We start from the raw sequence: 18,934 nt of genomic DNA, 5'->3' as shown, positions 1-18,934 counted from the left end.
CTGGTCGGGGCTGCCCCTACAGAGAGGACGACCCCTCCCTGCTTTACAGACTAACTTTTATAGAACAAAGGCCATGTGGTTGGGCCTGGCCACACACAGGTGGCCAATGAGATTGTAACACACACACAGGAAACGCCACAGTGATGCTAGGCGACCAATTGAATTACAGTTTACCCTAGTAGACTTTCGATTTAGCCTATCACACCTTGGTTAGGATTGGCGCCAAAAGGCTCCCAAAGGGCTCCCAAAGGGCGGGGGCTCATACTCCTTGGTAGCTAGGAGACAGTATGCACCCCCACTGATTGAATACCTCCACCCGGCCTGACCCACCCTTGTATTTGGACTTTGTTACCTGGGACTGGTTTCCCGGACTTGCTTTTAAATAAGTTCCCCTGGGGGTGGTGGGGGGGCAAGGTCAATTTAAGCTTTACGGCAAAATGGCAGTTCAAAGGGGGTGGGGCTGCTCTGGCTGAATAGGCCCTTACATAGGTATTTTGGAAACAAGGTTTCCAGGATCCTGAGGGGATAGCTATTGTGAGGAAAGGTCATTTATTACTGTTTAGTAAAAGCTCAGTCAGGAGATCCTTCAGGTGTGTATCAGTGGGCCATATGCTTGGGGGATGATTGCCAACATGCATCTTGGGGGGATAGAGATAAAGGAAGTTTCCAAAAGAGTTTTTATATGTTAAAGTAGGATTATAGGGATCTTGGGAGTCTTGGGGTCAGGCCAGGATTGCCTTTTGCCCTTAGCAAAGTGTCAACATCTAACATCAAGGCAACTGAGTCCCTACAAGAATGGCACTCTGCCTGTTACGAGGACTTGTCAATGGGCTGTAGGTAGTAAGGAAACTTAATAATTTTTCATCTGCCTTTGTTTCCCACATCATTTAGTAGATGTTGGTATCACAGAATCATATGTAGTGACAGGGCATGGTCAAGTTTGTATCAGCATTCATCTCACACTAGATTTTGAGAATTTAGTAGTTTTTAAACTACTTTTTTCTCCTGACAGGTGGCTTCCGACTCTAAAAGTATCTTGACTTATTTATGCACCATACATTCAAAAAATAGTTACTACTCACATATACTATTCCAGATACTGTACTGGTCACTGGGGAGTCAAGGATGACTAAAACAGTTGTGGCTGTCAAGAAGTCCCCAATGTAATGAGCCTTTCCTTCTTATTCTTCAAGTAGCATCAATTCTAAGTAACCAAAAGTAAGAGGGATTTGAGTAGCATTTATACTCAATTATTTATTTATACTCAATTATTTATACTCAATTAAATGTAGATTGGACCAGGTGATTTTTCAAAAAAACAGGTTTAATTAAAGAAAGTACAAGAATGTTCTTTGGGCTTTCTCTTCAATGAGCAGTTATCTATCCTTGGGATGTAATATTAGAACTTAGTGAGCAATCCATCAACTACAGCCCCGTGGTATCCAAAATGAACAATGTTTTCTTCAGCCATTGACTTCCTAGAGACACCCAAGGCATTTTAACTTTACTTGCCAAGACATCACCAGTAAACAGCAATGATGGTAGATGTTGGCTATTTATTGCCATGGGGTTGAGAAAATTAGTGAGTTACATTACACTACTTGTCAAGCATTTTGACATTTTGGAACAGAAAGTGCTGTTTAAATATAAAGAGCATTTTCTGTTGAATTGCTCATCCTTGTGAGGAAATGACCTATCAAGTAATAGAGCAGAGTATAGGAGAACTGTCACAATACAAGATTGATTTCTGCTAAAGAGACCTTAAAGCAACTACGTGTTTCAGTTTGTGGTTGTTTATAATCATTTGTAAATTATCATGGTAAAAGCCCAGTATAAAAAGCTATTTGGATTCACTTTCCAGCACAATTTCCTGGGCATTCCCACCTCCACCCACCCCCACCCCCACCTTTTCTTTCTGGCTCTTTGTCAGACCAGGAGAGAATGGGTCTCAGGCTTTAATGTGAATCTGGAGATCAGAAAGCTTGTCAAAAACAAGATTATGAGGGCCTCACCTGGTAATTGCATTTCTAACAAGTTCCTAGGAAATACTTTTTGCTGGTATACATTTGATGACCGCTGCTGAAGTTAAAAGGGTTTGGAGATTGGGGAAAAGGAATGAGAAACTTCCTAAAACCAGTCTCTGTCTTCTTTATGGAGCTGTCCAAGTTGTTGGGAAGATAATTGCTCCTGCCCTGGGGAGCCAATTCAAAGTAAATGGCCCTCCTCTGAGTGGGTGATTGGCCTAGGGCAGCTGTTGCAGCACTCCTGCTTTTCCCATTCTTAAACCAAGGTTTACAGTTTAATAAGCCAGTTTTTCTCAGATTCAAAGTAGTAACGGTAACTTCTCTTCTCTGTTATTAAAAAAATAACAAAGCAAACCCAAACACGTATATCCTGATAGTACTTTCCCTGCGTTGACAACTCTTTGGATTTATTCATCTATTACTCTGATGTAGTTAAAAAAAAAAAAAAAAAACTATAAAAATTTAGTAAAATCTCTCTCTCCATGAAGATTTTATTTAGGCTTCTAAGTTTAAGTATTTAGTTAAAAATAAAAAATACGTGTTCTCTACTGCCTGGGGCTAGACATTCCCTTTTATCTCCCTAAGAGGGAAGAACTACACAGGTACAAGTACTAAAAGAGACTTTCTAAAAAGTCCTATCTAGGTGCACCTGGGTGGCTCAGTGGGTTAAAGCCTCTGCCTTGGGCTCAGGTCATGATCCCAGGACCCCGGGATCTAGCATCGGGCTCTCTGCTCAGCAGGGTGCCTGCTTCCTCCTCTCTCTGCCTGCCTCTCTGCCTACTTGTGATCTCTGTCTGTCAAATAAATAAAATCTTTAAAAAAATAAAAAGCCCTATCTATCCGCTCCACCACCACTGGCTCTCCACTTTATCCACCATTCTTTTTAAGGTTTCCACACCAGGAACACCAACCTCCTTGCTGTGCTTTCAAAACACAGCATTCTCCCATCCAAAGGCCCTTGCATTAACAATTTTATCTGCTGGAAATGTTCTGGAAAATTTAAATGCATACAACTAAAATTTTATAATAGAGGGTATAATAATGGGATAAAACTACCTTCAAATCTCTGCTCAAATGCCACCTCATCAGTGAGGGCTTGATCATCCTATAAAAAATAAATTTTGCACTTGAACATACAAGTGCAATATTTACCCTTGCACACATTAACACACACATGCTCTTATCCCATCCCTGCTATATTTTTCTCCATCCATTTATTTCCATCTGACAAGCAGCATATTCTAGTACTGGTTTATTTATTTTCTCCTTCACAGCTAGAATGCAAATTCCATGATGGTAGGGTCTTGGTTTTTCATTGCAGAACCCACAACAATCACTTGCATATAAGAGCCACTCAGTAGATATTTCCAGGAAGGAAGGAAGGAAAAAAAAAAAAAGATGATTTTTTTCTTAAAGTTTTATTTATTTGAATGATCTCTACACCCATGTAGGGCTCAAACTCACAACCCTGAGATCAAGAGTTGGATGCTCTACCAACTGAGCCAGCCAGGTGCCCTGAAAGGTGATATATACTTAAGTAGTTTATTCACTGCAAATTTTGGCATCCCTTGTGCTATTTACTCAAATGTCTCTTATACTTGGGTTTTACTTAACCACTGACAGTTCTTTAGAAGCACCATTGCTCATTATGCATGCTATTGCCTCTGCCTTGAATTTTCATTTCTGAACATTTTAAAATTGTTTTTCTTTAAAAAATGAATCAGATGTCCTGTTCTCCAAAAGTATTTCATGATAACCTTGTTCTTTCTCTGTGTCCCCCTTCTAATCCTAACCCTTGTCCTGGCACTTAACCTACTCATTATATTGTCTGTCTAATTGAAAGTCATGCCAGCTTTATTGTGAACCACTTGAAAACAGAGTCTGTTCATTATTTCTAGCCTCAAAAGCACAGTGCTTGAATGCCTGGCACATGGCAACTACTCATAAATGTTGAATAAATGAACAATATCCGTCCCCCACCCCATCGTGTTAAGATATTCCTTGATGCTCTACACTTCTAAAATTGCCCTGGGATATGAGAGTAATAAGGAATGTTCCTAAAAATCAAGAGAATAGACACTTAATGACCATAACCAGTCTGAAGATCAACTAAGTCAAAGTCTCAAAACTAGAGTAGTTGCCAAACAAGGACAAGGAGAGAGGCATCCAAATTCATTTAGGTAGAGGTAGTAAATTCTGGTGTCCACACTGCCATGAAGAAAACCATGGCCATATGAAGCTTCTAACACTAATGAAAGTCTATCTCTCGTGTATGTGGTATTAGATCATGATAAAACTCTTCAGAAAACCTGTTTTTGTACTTTACCTTCTCAAGCATCACTTGGTGTGTGGTGACACAATACATTAATTTTACTATGTAATTGGTTTAGAATCTATTCCCCTAGGGGGAGAAAGATTCTTAGTCTGATTTTGCTGCTTCAACAAAATATCACCAACTGGGTAGTTTCTAAACAACAGAATATTCACTGTTCTGGAGGCTTGGAAGTCCAGGATCAAGGTGACAGCCAGCATGATCACTTTCTGTTAAGGGTCCTCTTTGGAGTTCTTACACTGGCAATGTCTCTCTCTGTCCTCATATGGTAGAAGGGGCAAAGGATGTCTTGGGAGCCTCTCTTATAAGGCACTAATTTCATTCATCATGGTTCCACTTTCATGATTTAAGCAACTTCCGAAGGCCCCATCTACTAATGCTATCACATTGGACATTAGGATTTCAACCTACAAATTTGGTGGATACATGGACATCCAGACTATAACAGTTGCTTAAGGATCAAAGCTTGTTCTAAAGTTTATAGCCTGGGAGACAGGCAGAATTTGGAGATGTTTAGCTGGTATATAATTTGTTCTTAACATGTTTAAAGATGCTAATGACCCATCCCAGCAAACAGACCCTGCACACAATTAAGCAACAACTGTGCTTTGTGAATGAGAGTGTTTGCCTTGGCAGGAATGTGTTCCATCTGTTTCTCCTATGACTATGTCATGCATAATATTAACAAGACACCTAAATACAGGAAATCTGAAGCAAAAATGATAGAGCCCCCCCCCCAAAAAAGTGCAGAGAAATAAGGTGAGTGAATATTGAAGGGTAGAGGTGGTCTATTGGTAGGCTTGGAAATCAACCATGAGTAAGATAAGTTGATTAAACATAGCATAGAAAATTCACAGGAAAAAGTTGGTGAGATCAACTAACAGGCAAAGCAAATAGTTTTTTCATCAGTAACATTTTTGCTATTTCAAAGAGGAAAGGCTGTACATGATACGAGATTGAGAAAATAAGTACAGGAGTTCCTTTCTCAGAAGGCTAGAGCTAAGGCAAAAATGAGAACTCTACCTTAATGTAAGCAAGGAATCACTGTCAGGAAATGACAGTTGTAGAAAACAAGAAAAGGGAGACTCAGAGTCCTGAACCAGGAGATAAGAACTTGCCTGGTTTATTCATTTAAAAAAAATTTTTTTTTAAAGATTTTATTTATTTATTTATTTGACAGAGAGCACAAGCAGGGAGAATAGCAGATGGAGAGTGAGAAGCACCCTCCCTAATCAGCAGGGAACCCAATGTGGGGCTTGATCCAGGACCCTGGGATCATGACTTGAGCCAAAGGCAGAAGTTTAACCAACTGAGCCACCCAGGTACCGCTTGCCTGGTTTATTCATAAATAATTGGACTCAATTTACCTTGGTTCTTAAATTTCTTGGGAACTGGTAAATGTATTCTCACTGTAGTACTCGTTGTCTCTCACCTGCATTAAAATGTGCAATATCTAACATTTTGTCATATATTCCTTGAACCCAGTTATCATAAAACAGCAGTAAATAAACTATGGCCTCCAGGCCAAATTCATGATCGAGCTAAGAATGGTTATTAACATTTTTAGATGGTAGTTAAGAAAAGAAAAAGAAAAAAACAAGCAGAGCATTCGATAGAGACCTAGATAGTTCACAAAGACAAAAGTATTTGTTACCTGGAGGGTTTTTAGGGGTAGAATTAATATTCACATTTACTTTATATATGTAAATGAATATAATAAAGAGATAATGAATAACAAATGAATATTGTATATCTATAATGAATGTGAAGATTTATATATATATACAATTCAGTATATTGTAAGAGAACAGTTTTGTCTTACACACTGTAGGATTTCATATCTTACAAGTGGATTGCTAGATAAAAGAAAGGAAAAGCTGCTGGTTTCTAGTTCATTGGGGTTAAGAAGAGAGACTAATCAGCCAAATTCACTTCCTTTTTGCCATTATAACACCACAGAAGAAAATGAAGTTAAAACTGTAAACCTGGGAGTGCCTGGGTGGCTCAGGTCATGATCTCAGGGTCCTGGGATCGAGGCCTGCATCAGTCTCTCTCCTCAGCAGGGAGCCTGCTCCCCCCCCCCCCGCCCCCGCCTCTCTGCCTACTTGTGATCTCTCTCTCTGTGTCAAATAAATAAATAAAATCTTTAAAAAACAAAATAAAACTGTAAACCTGATTGTGGGAGATACATGGAAGAAATGAATTAAAAAGACAATGAAAGGGTATAAATCACTTTTTTCAGAGCTCTTATGGTAGGAGTAAAGAAATAGTAATTGTAGGTCCCTGTTGGTATCAGTAGGTTGTCTTTCAATCTGAAGTTTCTCTGCTATCCCTGCTGCTGTCCCTGCCCCAAAAAAGTGTCAGAGAGGATGAGAAGTCTATCTTCAAAGCTCTTATTAAGAGAGATGTTGGACAAATAGACCCACAGACACACATAAATACATATCTACATCTCTTTCGGATGGTAGTATTTAATAGCTTCTTTTGTTTTTGTGTGTAAAACCCTTCAAACAGCTTCCTCTACTCAGATGCCCATAGGGCCAAGCAAATTGGGCCAGGTCACAGGTTAGAGAGAAGGAAGACGCCTGTGGCAAAGTGGAGAGATTGTGCCCTCCGTAAAAGAATTTAAATTCTATTAAATTAAAAGAAAAGAAATAAAGCATTTAGAAGTTTTCAACCTGTTCTTTCCTATTAACCTCACCAATTTTTTTCTGGCAACTGAAGTGGAAGGAGGATTCCTTTCAGTTGTTACCTTTCTTGAAAGAGTTCATTCTAACCCAATTCAGCCTAAACTCAACATTCCTGCATTTCCCATTTGAATTCATCTTCTATCTCCCTTTAACTTCCCAAATTCCTACTGACGGCAAATAGTTATTCTTGGTCACCATTGTTTTAAAAAAATGTTTGTTTATTTATTTATTTATTTATTTATTTATTTGATAGACACACAGGAGAGAGGGAACACAAGCAGGGGGAGTGACAGAGGGAGGAGCAGTCTCCCTGCTGAGCAGGGATTCCCAATGTGGGACTGGATCCCAGAATCTTGGGATCATGACCTGAGCCTAAGGCAGATGCTTAACCAGTGAGACACCCAGGCACCTCCTTAGTCACCATTTATTGAGAATTTAAATACATGCTAATAACTTTTTTCAGTATTCAATTCAAAACTATTGCCCACATTTTACCAATAAAAATAAGGAGACTTAGAGAAGATAAGTAATTTGTCAGAAGTACAGTTAGCAAGTGGGCAAGTCTAGGATTCAGGCACAAAGGGTTCAATCCCATGCTCTTGACCATGAAGTTTAACACCTCCTGAAAGAAGTTAACCCCTATTCAAGAGAAATGAGGGGCAGATGCTTGGCTCCCTTTGTAGAACAGCTGCCAGAGGGGAAAGTTCAATGGAAAAGTATTCCCACTGAACTTTTCTGTTTCTTTAACCATTGCATTAAACAGTAACACATCCTTGTTAAATATAATCACTCTTTTTTTTTTTTAAAGTAAGCTCTATGCCCAACATGGAGCTTGAACCCATGACCCTGAGATTAAAAGTCACATGCTCTACCTACTGAACCAGCCAGGTACCCCAAACATAATCTCCTTTTGATTCAAACTTTGTAATTACTTCAGAAACTTCAGTGAACAATTTAGAAAATACAAAATACTTCTTGTCTTTAACTTTCAGGACTTTTTAAGAAAAGGATAATACTGATTTCTTTTAAATGGGTAGATAATTTTATCATTTTCTCTACATATTTTAATGTGAACTTTTATTAAAGTATTGCAAATTACCGACTGTATTATACTTTACATATGTAAACACACACACACACACACACACACACACACCACTTTCCTCAACATTAACTTAATGTGAAATATAGTTCATATTTTTTTCTGGTTAGTCCAGAATTATTCAAATGATGAATGACAAAGACATGTTTTAACACTAGTTTTTGCTAACTCTAACTTCTATGTTCATCATGAATAAACTAAGTTTTCTTTATTCTTAATATTTTCTGACCTCTTCAGTCCTATTGAAATTTGGATTTTTCAAATGATTCCCCTACTATTTTCAACAGAAATTTAGCTTTCTCTTTCTCTAGTACAAGAAAGCCAGTCTGCTCCTTACATTTATGTCACTTTCTGATTATTATTCTACCTTCTCTGTCCTCCCCTAATTTGAATTTAATGTTAGGAAGTAATGTTGGCCTTCTCCTGTTCAAGTCACTGCTGTATCCTTCAGTAACGGTGACCACTTACCTTCCTGAATGAGGTCAACTACGGCTCACTAAGCCCCTTATCATTTTTATAGTTTCATCATCTCTCTTTATCTATGCCATGACCTCATTTTTCACCCATATCTCAAAATTCAAACTTCTGGGACTCCAGTGGAACAATAATCAGGGGTCTAATGAACTTGAGATAACCAGTTCAAATATTGTAAGCATTAGTAATATAAAAGTCCAACACGTATCTGTTCTGCAAGTTAGTATGTGGCTAATATTAAAATTTGTAGCCTGCTTTTTTCCAAAATGTATTATATCCCTCTTATATACCAGGCACTGATTTTCTTGTTTCATTCTTTTTCCAATTAGTGAAAATTTTTTTTTTAAATTTTTTTTTTTTAATTATTTATTTGACAGACAGATCACAAGTAGGCAGAGAGGCAGGCAGAGAGAGAGAGAGGAGGAGGAGGCAGGCTCCCTGCTGAGCAGAGAGCCCGATGCGGGACTCGATCCCAGGACCCTGGGATCATGACCTGAGCCGAAGGCAGAGGCTATAACCACTGAGCCACCCAGGCACCCCTCCAATTAGTGAAAATTTAAAAAAACAATTTGTTTTCCAAACACTGAATGACAATTTAGGTTTAAAAAAATGCTGTGGTATGTGTTGTTAAAAAACAAAATACAACTGAGCAAATTTGAAGATCTAATTGGCTTTATTCAATAAGCCATGAATCAGGCAGCATCCCAACTAGCAAATAGAAGGGAACTCCAAGAGTTGCTGGAAAGAAAAGATTTTTAAAGGCAGAAAGGGGTAGAACAGGGAAATCATCAAAAGAAAAGATTATTTCAGGCAAGGTCACATCCTTTGGGGGAAGGCAGGGTGGATTACCTCACTAGTGCTGACTGGGAAATTTCAGACTGACTGGTTAAGATTATATTCTTAGGAGAGGTTGAAACTGCAGTTAGGTTAGGTAGATATTAAGTCTTGGTTTACTGATATAGGGCTTAGCCCAAGTGACTCTATTTTGGGTTGTTTCTTTTTCAACAGTACCAAATACCAAGTTGTCCCTCCTTCCCATTCTTAGTTTTGTATCCCCACTCATACCATCATCTTTTAAATTCTGTTACTTTTCACCGTGGCCCTTATGATAGTCTCTGTCTACTTACTTATCATTTCTTTCCCATCTGTTAATCTTCTAAAATACAGTAATAACAATTGTGAGGAATGGTGTGCATACTTAGGTGGCTGCTTACTTCCCTTAGGGCACATCAAAGATGCAGAATGTTGGAGAGGGGTCCCTCACCACCTGCTGACTAAGGTCTCAGAACCTGGAATTTCTATCTTCAGAATGGGAGACCCAGTACAGAAATGGAATGAGAAAGTGCCATTGAAGGGCTTATGAACATTTCATTGACTTTTCAGGAAATGTACACATTTACATGTGCACAGAATTTTCAGTGTGATGTCAATGAGATTCTCAGAATCTCTTTAATACTGTGTCTGGAATACTGGGGAAAGAACTCTTATTCCAGAAATTCAAAAATTTACTTTTGAATAATATAACACAACTCTTCCAATGCAAACCTGAGAGCTTGTATACTTGGACCAAATTGTTTATATCCCTTATAGTATTGTTTCTGCCAAACTGCCCCTCTGCTTTTGGCTTACATAGACAACAGCAAGAATTTCTTTTCTATCTATTTGTAAAGGTCCTCTTCCATCCTTTATATATAGACTATACAAATGTACACAATGTCTTACATATTATTTCATAGGTTAACAGATGCTTGGAGCCCAGTATTAAGTTCCATGGACTCTAGGCTAACAATTATTTATAAAAAATAAACTAATTCTTTGGAAACCAGACTCTATATATTTCTCACATTCCCTGTTTCCCAGTTATTCTCTCTTACCATTTCATAAATTCTTTCGGTATTTCTTCTGTATCATTTGTACTACAGTGAAAAGAACAAGATGTTTTTGTTTTGTCTATACCTTCACAAAAGTGTTACAGTTTAGGCCTAGAAGCTGGCATGGGGGGGTGCCAGTGATGATCAAACTGAGAGAATCTCTTAATGGATATGGTTTTCCTCCTTCAGTTACCTGGAGATTGTTTTCCAGTGCTAAAACCAGAACATTCTGAATTTAGCTTTAGTTAAGAGAGCCATTTTTAACTTTCATTATAATTTTGTTATCCATTAATCTGTCGATGGACATCTGGGCTTTTTCCATAGTTGGTTATTGTGGACATTGCTGCTGTAAATATTGGGGTGCATGTACCTGTTTGAATCACTATGTTTGTATCCTTTGGATAAATCCCTAGTAGTGCAATTGCTGGGTTGTAGGATAGTTCTACTTTTAACTTTTTGAGGAACCTCCATATTGTTTTCCAGAGTGGCTGCACCAGTTTGCATTCCCACCAACAGTGTAAGAGGGTTCCCCTTTTTCCTGCATCCTTGCCAGCATCTGTTGTTTCCTTAGTTGTTAATTTAGGCTATTCTAACTGGTATAAGGTGGTATCTCTTTGTGGTTTTGATTTGTATTTCCCTGATGCCAAGTGATATTGAGCATTTTTTCATGTGTCTGTTAGCCATTTAGATGTCTTTTTTGGAGAAATGTCTGTTCATGTCTTCTGCCCATTTGTTGATGGGATTCTTTGTTTTTTGGGTGTTGAGTTTGAAAAGTTCCTTATAGATTTTAGGTACTAACCCTTTATCTGATATATATCATTTATAGATATCTTCTTCCATCCCATAGGTTGCCTTTTAGTTTTGTTGATTGTTTCCTTTGCTGTGCAAATGCTTTTTATCCTGATGAAGTACTAATAGTTCATGTTGCTTTTGCTTCCTTTGCCTCTGGAGATATGTCTAAGCAAGAAGTTGCTGTGGTTGAGGTCAAAGAGATTGCTGCCTGTGTTCTCTTCAAGGATTTTGATGGATACCAGCCTCACATTTAGGTTTTTCATCCATTTTGAGTTTATCTTTGTGTATGGTATAAGAAAGCTGTCCAGTTTCATTCTCCTGCATGTGGCTGTCCAATTTTCCCAATACTATTTGTTGAAGAAACTGTCTTTTTTCCACTGGATATTAGTGCCTGCTTGGTTGAATATTAGTTGACCATAGAGTTGAGGGGTTCTCTGGGTTCTTTATTCTGTTCCATTGTTCTGTGTGTCTGTCTTGTGCCAGTACCATTCTGTCCTGATGATTATAATGCTTTGTAATACAGCTCGAAGTCTGAAATTATGATCCCTCCAGACTTGGTTTTCTTTTTTAAAGATTTTGTTTATTTATTGGGGGGGGGCATGAGTGCATGAACAGGGGTGGGTGGGGAGGGGCAGAGGGAGAGGGAGAAGCAGACTCCCATCTGAGCAGGGAGCCCCAAGAGGGGCTTGATCCCAGGATACTGACATCATGACCTGAGCTGAAGGCAGACGTTTAACTGAGTCACCCCTTTTGTTTTCTTTTTCAGCATTACTTCGGTTATTCAGGGTCTTTTCTGGTTCCATACAATAAATAAATAAATAAATAAAATGAATTGTTTGTTCTAGCTCTTTGAAAAAATGCTGTTGGTATTTTGATAGAGATTGCATTGAAAGTGTAGAGTGCTTTGGGTAGCATAGACATTTTAACAGTATTTGTTCTTCTAGTCCATGAGCATGGAATATTTTTCCATTTCTTTATGTCTTCCTCAATTTCTTTCATGAGTATTCTGTAGTTTTCTGAGTACACATTCTTTGCCTCTTTGGTTGGTTTTATTCCTAGGTATCTTATGGTTTTGGGTACAATTGTAAATAGGATCAATTCCTTGATTTCTCTTTCTGCTACTTCATTCTTACTGTATAGAAATGCAATGAGCTTCTGTACATTGATTTTTATATCCTTCGATTTTGCTGAATTACCTTATTGGTTCTAGCAATTTTTTGGTGGAGTCTTTCGGATTTTCTACATGTTGTCTGTGAAGAGTGAAAGTTTGACTTCTTTGCTGATTTGGATGCCTTTTAATTCTTTTTGTTGTCTGATTGCTGAGGCTAGGACTTAAGTACTATATTGAACACAGTGGTGAGAATGGACATCCCTGTCATGTTCTTGACCTAAGGGGAAAAGCTCTCAGCTGAGAGCTGATATTTGCTTTGGGTCTTTCATAAATGACTTTTATGATATTGAGGTATGTTCCCTCTATCCCTATATTGTGGGGAGTTTGTTTGCTTGTTTGTTTGTTTTTTTTATCAAGAAAGGATCCTGTATTTTGTCAAACGCTTTTTCTGCATCTATTGAGAGAACCATTGTTCTTATTCTTTCTTAATGTGGTGCATCATGTAAATTGATTTGCAGATGTTGAATCACCCCTGCAACCCAGGAATAAATCCCACTTGGTCATGGTGAATAATTCTTTTAAGGTATAGTTGGAGCCTATCAGCTAATACATTGGTGAGAATTTTTGCATGCATTTTCATTAGGGATATATTGCTCTATAATTCTTCTTTTTAGTGGGGTCTTTGTCTGGTTTTGGGACAAGGTAATGCTGGCCTCATAGAATGTGGAAGTTTTCCTCCCATTTCTATCTTTTGCAACAGTTTCAGAAGAATAGGTATTAATTCTTTAAATGTTTGGTAGAATTCCCCTGAGTAGTCATCCGGCCCTGGATTCTTGTTTATTGGGAGATTTTTGATTACTGATTCAGTTTCTTTACTGATTATAGGTCTGTTCAGGTCTTCTATTTCTTCTCACTGCAGTTTTGGTAGTTTATATGTACAAATGATTTTTTTAAAGTTCAGCATTTAATAATTCTATTGTTTCCCAGTCCCAGTCTCTGGAGGAAACTTTTGGGGCTATCTTTTGGAATCTTAGAAGATGGTACCTCGCAAGCAGAACCAGGTTACTTTGGATAAGAACTAAAGAACATGAATTGTGAGCTAAGCTAGAAATGCCATTGTCATAGCAACCTCCAAAGATTTCAGAGAAAAGGGATGGCTTGGATTTTTTTTTTTTTTTTTTTTTTACGGAGATGACTGACTAAGGTCCTTTTTTTTTTTTAATTTTTAGATTTATTTATTTATTTGACAGAGAGAGATATTGTGAGAGAGGGAACACAAGCAGGGGGAGTAGGAGAGGGAGAGGCAAACTTCCCGTTGAGCTGGGAGCCAGGTGTGGGGCTTGATCACAGAACCCTGGGATCATGACCTGAGCCAAAGACGGACACTCAAAAACTGAGCCACCCAGGCACCCCCCCAAGATCCTTTTTGAAATAGTTCTGATATAGTAAGATACAATAAGTTTGAAAATGAGTTTTACTCAAAAATTGTGATAAACTGTCATAACCTTAAGATCAAAAGTGAGAATCCTTAGTTTAGGCTTAGTACATTTTGTGTACTGATTATGTTTTAGTGATGTAATGCTGATGTGATGCCAGTCTGTCATCCCTAAATATAATAATTTATTTTATAATAAAATAATAATAATATAGTTCTGTAATGATAATAATGGTTATTCTTAATCTAAAAGCTTCATTCTTTTTGTCAAGAGAGATTTGATATGTTTTTCTGATTCTTTTTTTTTTTTTAAAGATTCCATTTATTTATTTGACAGACAGAGATCACAAGTAAGCAGAGAGGCAGACAGAGAGAGGGGGAAGCAGGCTCCCCGCCGAGCAGAGAGCCCTATACGAGGCTCAATGTGTTTTCAGTGTTCTTCTGTGACAGTGTATATAACCTCCTGGAAATAGAGGCCTATGGAAATACTGTCACCATCAATAGAAATTGTTATAACTTCTTCCTTGGAAAGGGTGTATTCCATCAGTCTCATTACCTCACCTGTTAAGCTGAATTGCCATCCTAAGTGACAGATTTTTTCCACGACCAAGCTTCCTGCAAGGATTTATATATTTAATCCCATTCTGTTTGGATTTAGATCGAGTGCCCCTTAGATTATTTTATGAAAACTACTTTACTGTAGTTTACAAAAGCTGACCAGCCTACTGGCCATGTGGTGTTTTGACGGTTTCCTGAATAGCTAATGAAATCCATGGCTTTGTATTGCAACGAATGTACTAAAACTGCTAATTTTTTGATAATGCTAAAACCATGAGGGCCACTTGACTTCACTTGGAAAATCTGTCTCTCTGACGGCACCATTCCAGTGGTGATAACTTTGGCATCTTGCACAAATAAGTACCCTGGATATAGGGCCATATAATTAAGGAGGAAAAGATAGTCAGTGATTACATTAAAGAGGATATTTTTTTTTCAGTTGAGGTAAACTTATATAAATCTGGGTTTATCATAAATAGCAATATACCATGAGTATCATATTTCTCATACCACATACAAAATGTTGAATCTAGCTTTCTATGTAACATTAAAAAAAACCACATATACATAGTTAAATCACCTATTATCTCAAAATAAGGGACTGTGTGGCAGCATCAGAAGCATTATTAAGTGAGCCAAAATTAACAAGGTGTGGGGCTGAGTTTGAAACCTGTGCAGTTTAGGCCTCATCACTGAAACCGGCACCAGCTTGTCTTTAGAACTAATACCTGTTCACTCAGTTCCCAAACCAATTAAATATATACCATAAATATCTTGGTTCTTCTAACCCATTTAGTGTGTTTTCTGAAACCACTGGTAAACTAACCTTTTTGACCATCTACTGAGGAGAGAGCGTGGGGGGGGGAAGCAGGCTCCCCGCTGAGCAGAGAGCCCGATGTGGGGCTCAATCCCAGGACCCTGAGATCACGATCTGAGCTGAAGGCAGAGGCCTAACCCACTGAGCCACCCAGGCGCCCCTAAACCTCAGATTTCTAAAGAAGTATTTAGTTATTATGACAATGTATGAATGGGATCTGTCCACTCATTCATTCAGCACTTACTTTGTGAGCTACTACTTGATATAAGATTGCTAGTGAGTTAAAAAAAATGATTGAGGAGCTTCCTGTTCAGTTAGTCATGCAGCTCATCATCACTTGTACTGATGTTTTGAATCAGGAAAAAAAAAAGAAGAGCTGAACCAGTATTGTTAAGTTTTTCACCCAAATGGGCCATCAGGAACGTAGAAGGGAAGACTTTAGTCACTGAAAAATATGTGACTTCCTTATAGTAAATTAATATGTATCTTAATCATCTACATTTCAATTGAGGAAAAATTAATCTAACAAATCTTTCTGTAGAACCCCTACTGCTTTGACTCAGATAAAACTTGCTGCTAATTTGAGGCTTTCTAAAATTAAAGTCATAAGATAAGTTGAGTAATTAATCACCTTGAAATTTAGGAAAGTGACTGACGTGGACTAGCTAAGATGTTGTTTGCACCAATTTGATTTATATAATCTTGCCCTAGTCACTTTTTAAAAAATCAGCCAATTAAAAAAAAAATTCTACCTTCAAATATTATTAAACCTCCTGATGAAGTTTTCCAGATTAATCTGAATGGATTTATAAAATTTGATAAAAGAAGGAGGGAACATCTAAATTTAATTTCTTTAACTTACTAAACAGAAACATATTTTGTCCGATTTACTTCAGAATTTTCATTTCTACAGTTTAAACCAGGAGAAGCACTTTTATTGGCCTATTTTCTTTTCTAAAATTCTAATACTAAATTGTTGTTAAATATTTTCATAAAATTATTAATAAAATGTTTTCATACCCAATCTGGAGGTACCTGGGTCTCTCAGTGGTTAAATGGCCAACTCTTGGTTTTAGCTCAGGTCATGATCTCCCAGTTGTGGGATCCAGCCCTATGTTGGGCTTTGCACTCAGCATAGAGTCTGCTTGAGATTCTCCCTCTCCCTCCAGCTGACGCTGACTCTTCCTATCTCAAATTTAAAAAAAAAAAAAAAAAAAAAAAAAAGACACAACCTGAGCTTGCTAAGTGGTATAAAATTAACAAAATTAATAAAAACTGCACTTCACTGGAATCTAGGGGTGTTACAGGATTTTTTGTACACTTAGCTATTCAACTGATTTGTTTTGGATTCTGGGTAAGTTATTTGGTACCTTGGTTAAGTGAGCTTGTGAAGAAATTTTGATCTATACAGCCACTTCACATCGAGCTAATGGCTATGTTCACCAAGTACTTTGTGGAAAGAATAGGTTACAGAGTGAAGAATGCTGGGTTTCCTTAAGAGCAATGCACTGTAATGCGTACATAATGACTAGGCAATTACCAGGGAGAAATAGGCCCGTTAATAATGGCCAAATACATGCAACTCTCTTCTTTTGCTGAAAATCTGTCCTAGTTTCCTGCCATTATGTATTAAAATAATATTGCATTTTCCACTAATGTTACTATTATAATTCATGGGATATGTTTCCCACCAAAGACACTGCATCCATAATAAATTATAAAAGCAAAGGTATGATTATAAGATATCATACTCAACTCATTAAAGTAGTAGAAGTCCCATGTATTTGAAAAGGATATACATATGGGTGTTCGTGTGAGTTACATTACTGGCATCTTTTAAAAAAAACTGTCCAGTGAGGGGCTGGCTCACTCAGTTAAGCAACTGACTCTTGGTTTCAGCTTAGGTCGTGTCTCAGTCATGAGATTGAGCCCTGTGTTGGGCAGTGTCCACTTGGGACTATCTCTCCCACTTCCTCTGCCACTTCCCCCTGCTCACTCTCTCTCTCTCTCTCTTTCAAATAAATAAATAAATCTTTAAAAAAAAACAAAAACTGTCTAAGAAAGTTTGGAGTAATGAATTTTCACATAGCATGAGGAGGTAATCAGAATCGTTCTCCCATATTCTTTAATTCTGAGGTACCATATGTTAAATAATACGCCCTTAAATTAGTAACACTTTTTTTGGAAATAGAAAAAGCTGTTATAGCAAGTATGCACATTAGGAAAAAATTTTTGGTTTTTATAATGATAAAATATTATCAAAATGCAGTAAATATTTTTATTTACTTTAAAATTAAATTTAAATTTAAGCTTAAATTCTACAGCAATTGTTAGAAATTTTTATTACATAGTCTTTGTTGAAGATAATTTATAATTTACTGTGATTGATTTAGAAATTTCCATCCATTTTAAAATTCAGAACTTTGGCTAAAACCATCAATTATCTGAAATTCTGTCTCAGTGTATGAGAGGTCAGTGCCTCAGTTGATCCTGTAGTGAGTTTCATGGAGAGTACAGCAGGTAGAGTCCTTGCTGAGTAATTTAGTGATGGTGAATGATGAATTGCTCCCAAGTTTGCTCATGATTCTGATCCTTTGAAATCACTGAAATACCAAAAGAATGAGTATACAGCTACAAGGAAGAGTGAATATTTTAGCTTACTCACAGTCTCTTTGAAGCAAAGGGGCATTTTGTGCATAGGTGTAAAGAAATATATTTCTGGGGAAAAAATTCTAGTACAGTTAGAGGTAGTGAACTCTGGGGCTTCATTTATTGCTGGTGAGAGTTTGGAGCCCTCTGGATACTGATTGACATGATGGGCTTATTTTAATCAGCAATTACAAAGATTGACTAAGTGTTAGACATCAATAAGTAGAATACTAAGTAAATATCAGCTTTTCCTGCTTGTACAAAACTTAGACACATCCTATCAAACGGCAGAATTAAATAGGCAAGGGAAAATTTATTCAAGACTACTGCAATAGGGGAGAGATTGGACTCAACTCTGCTAAAAAAAAAAAAAAAAAAAAAAGAAGGCTGGAAAGTTTTTCAGTGCTGGGGTGAATTAGTGGAATAGTAACTGGAGGACTCCAAGTGGGGAGATTGATCAGAGGCAATTATGTCACCAGTGGTTTCTAACTGGCACTTCTTGAAGAAGACTTTTACCCACAGAGAATGGGGGTGCTATCTTTCTTGACTATGTTTCAAACACATGGCTCTAAGGTCATTGAGAGCCATGGTCATTGGTCATTACAACCAAGGTCTTGGTTGTAAAACTATCAAGAAGTTGGAAAAGATTTACATCTCAACAGGACAGAGAATTTTACAGTTGCAAGTTTTTTTTTAAAGCAAAAGCTTTAAGTAAGGAGAGGTTAGGAGGATGTAGTCAGGAAGAAACTGTCTAAAGCTTAGTCACGCAGTGCCTGGGTGGCTCAGTCCTGAAGCGTCTGCCTTAGGTTCAAGTTATGATCCCAGGACCCTGGGATTGAGCTCTTCATGGGGCTCCCTGCTCAGCGGGAAGCCTGCTTCTCTCTCTCCTGCTCTCCCTGCTTGTGTTCCCTCTCTTGCTGTCTCTCTGTCAAGTAAATAAATAAAATCTTAAAAAATAAATAAAGTTTAGTCATGCTGAGAGGAATGTAAGACTGGTTGGTCGACCTACACCTGGAATGCAGGTACAGACCTATTGCCAACTCTAGAGAAAAGCCTATAAGAACAGGAAGGTCTCCTAA

General features: G+C 37.7%; 1 protein-coding gene and 1 long non-coding RNA gene across 3 annotated transcripts in view; one reads left to right on the top strand and one right to left on the bottom strand.

The window, feature by feature from the left end:
* PKIA (cAMP-dependent protein kinase inhibitor alpha) overlaps window positions 1-18,934 on the top strand; it is a 94,680-nt gene that overhangs the window by 19,693 nt on the left and 56,053 nt on the right. The gene's annotated exons all lie outside the window — the stretch shown is intronic.
* The window catches only part of LOC116874482, a 115,890-nt gene continuing 111,209 nt past the window's right edge, over window positions 14,254-18,934 (bottom strand). Inside the window, exon 4 of the long non-coding RNA XR_004384007.1 lies at window positions 14,254-14,446. This is a non-coding gene — a long non-coding RNA (uncharacterized LOC116874482). The remainder of the gene's footprint in view (window positions 14,447-18,934) is intronic.

The sequence above is a fragment of the Lontra canadensis genome, unplaced genomic scaffold (genome assembly GCF_010015895.1).
Source record: "Lontra canadensis isolate GAN:19392208 unplaced genomic scaffold, GSC_riverotter_1.0 scaffold37, whole genome shotgun sequence".
NCBI classification, from domain to species: domain Eukaryota; kingdom Metazoa; phylum Chordata; class Mammalia; order Carnivora; family Mustelidae; genus Lontra; species Lontra canadensis.
This window is presented reverse-complemented; position numbering and strand designations above follow the sequence as displayed.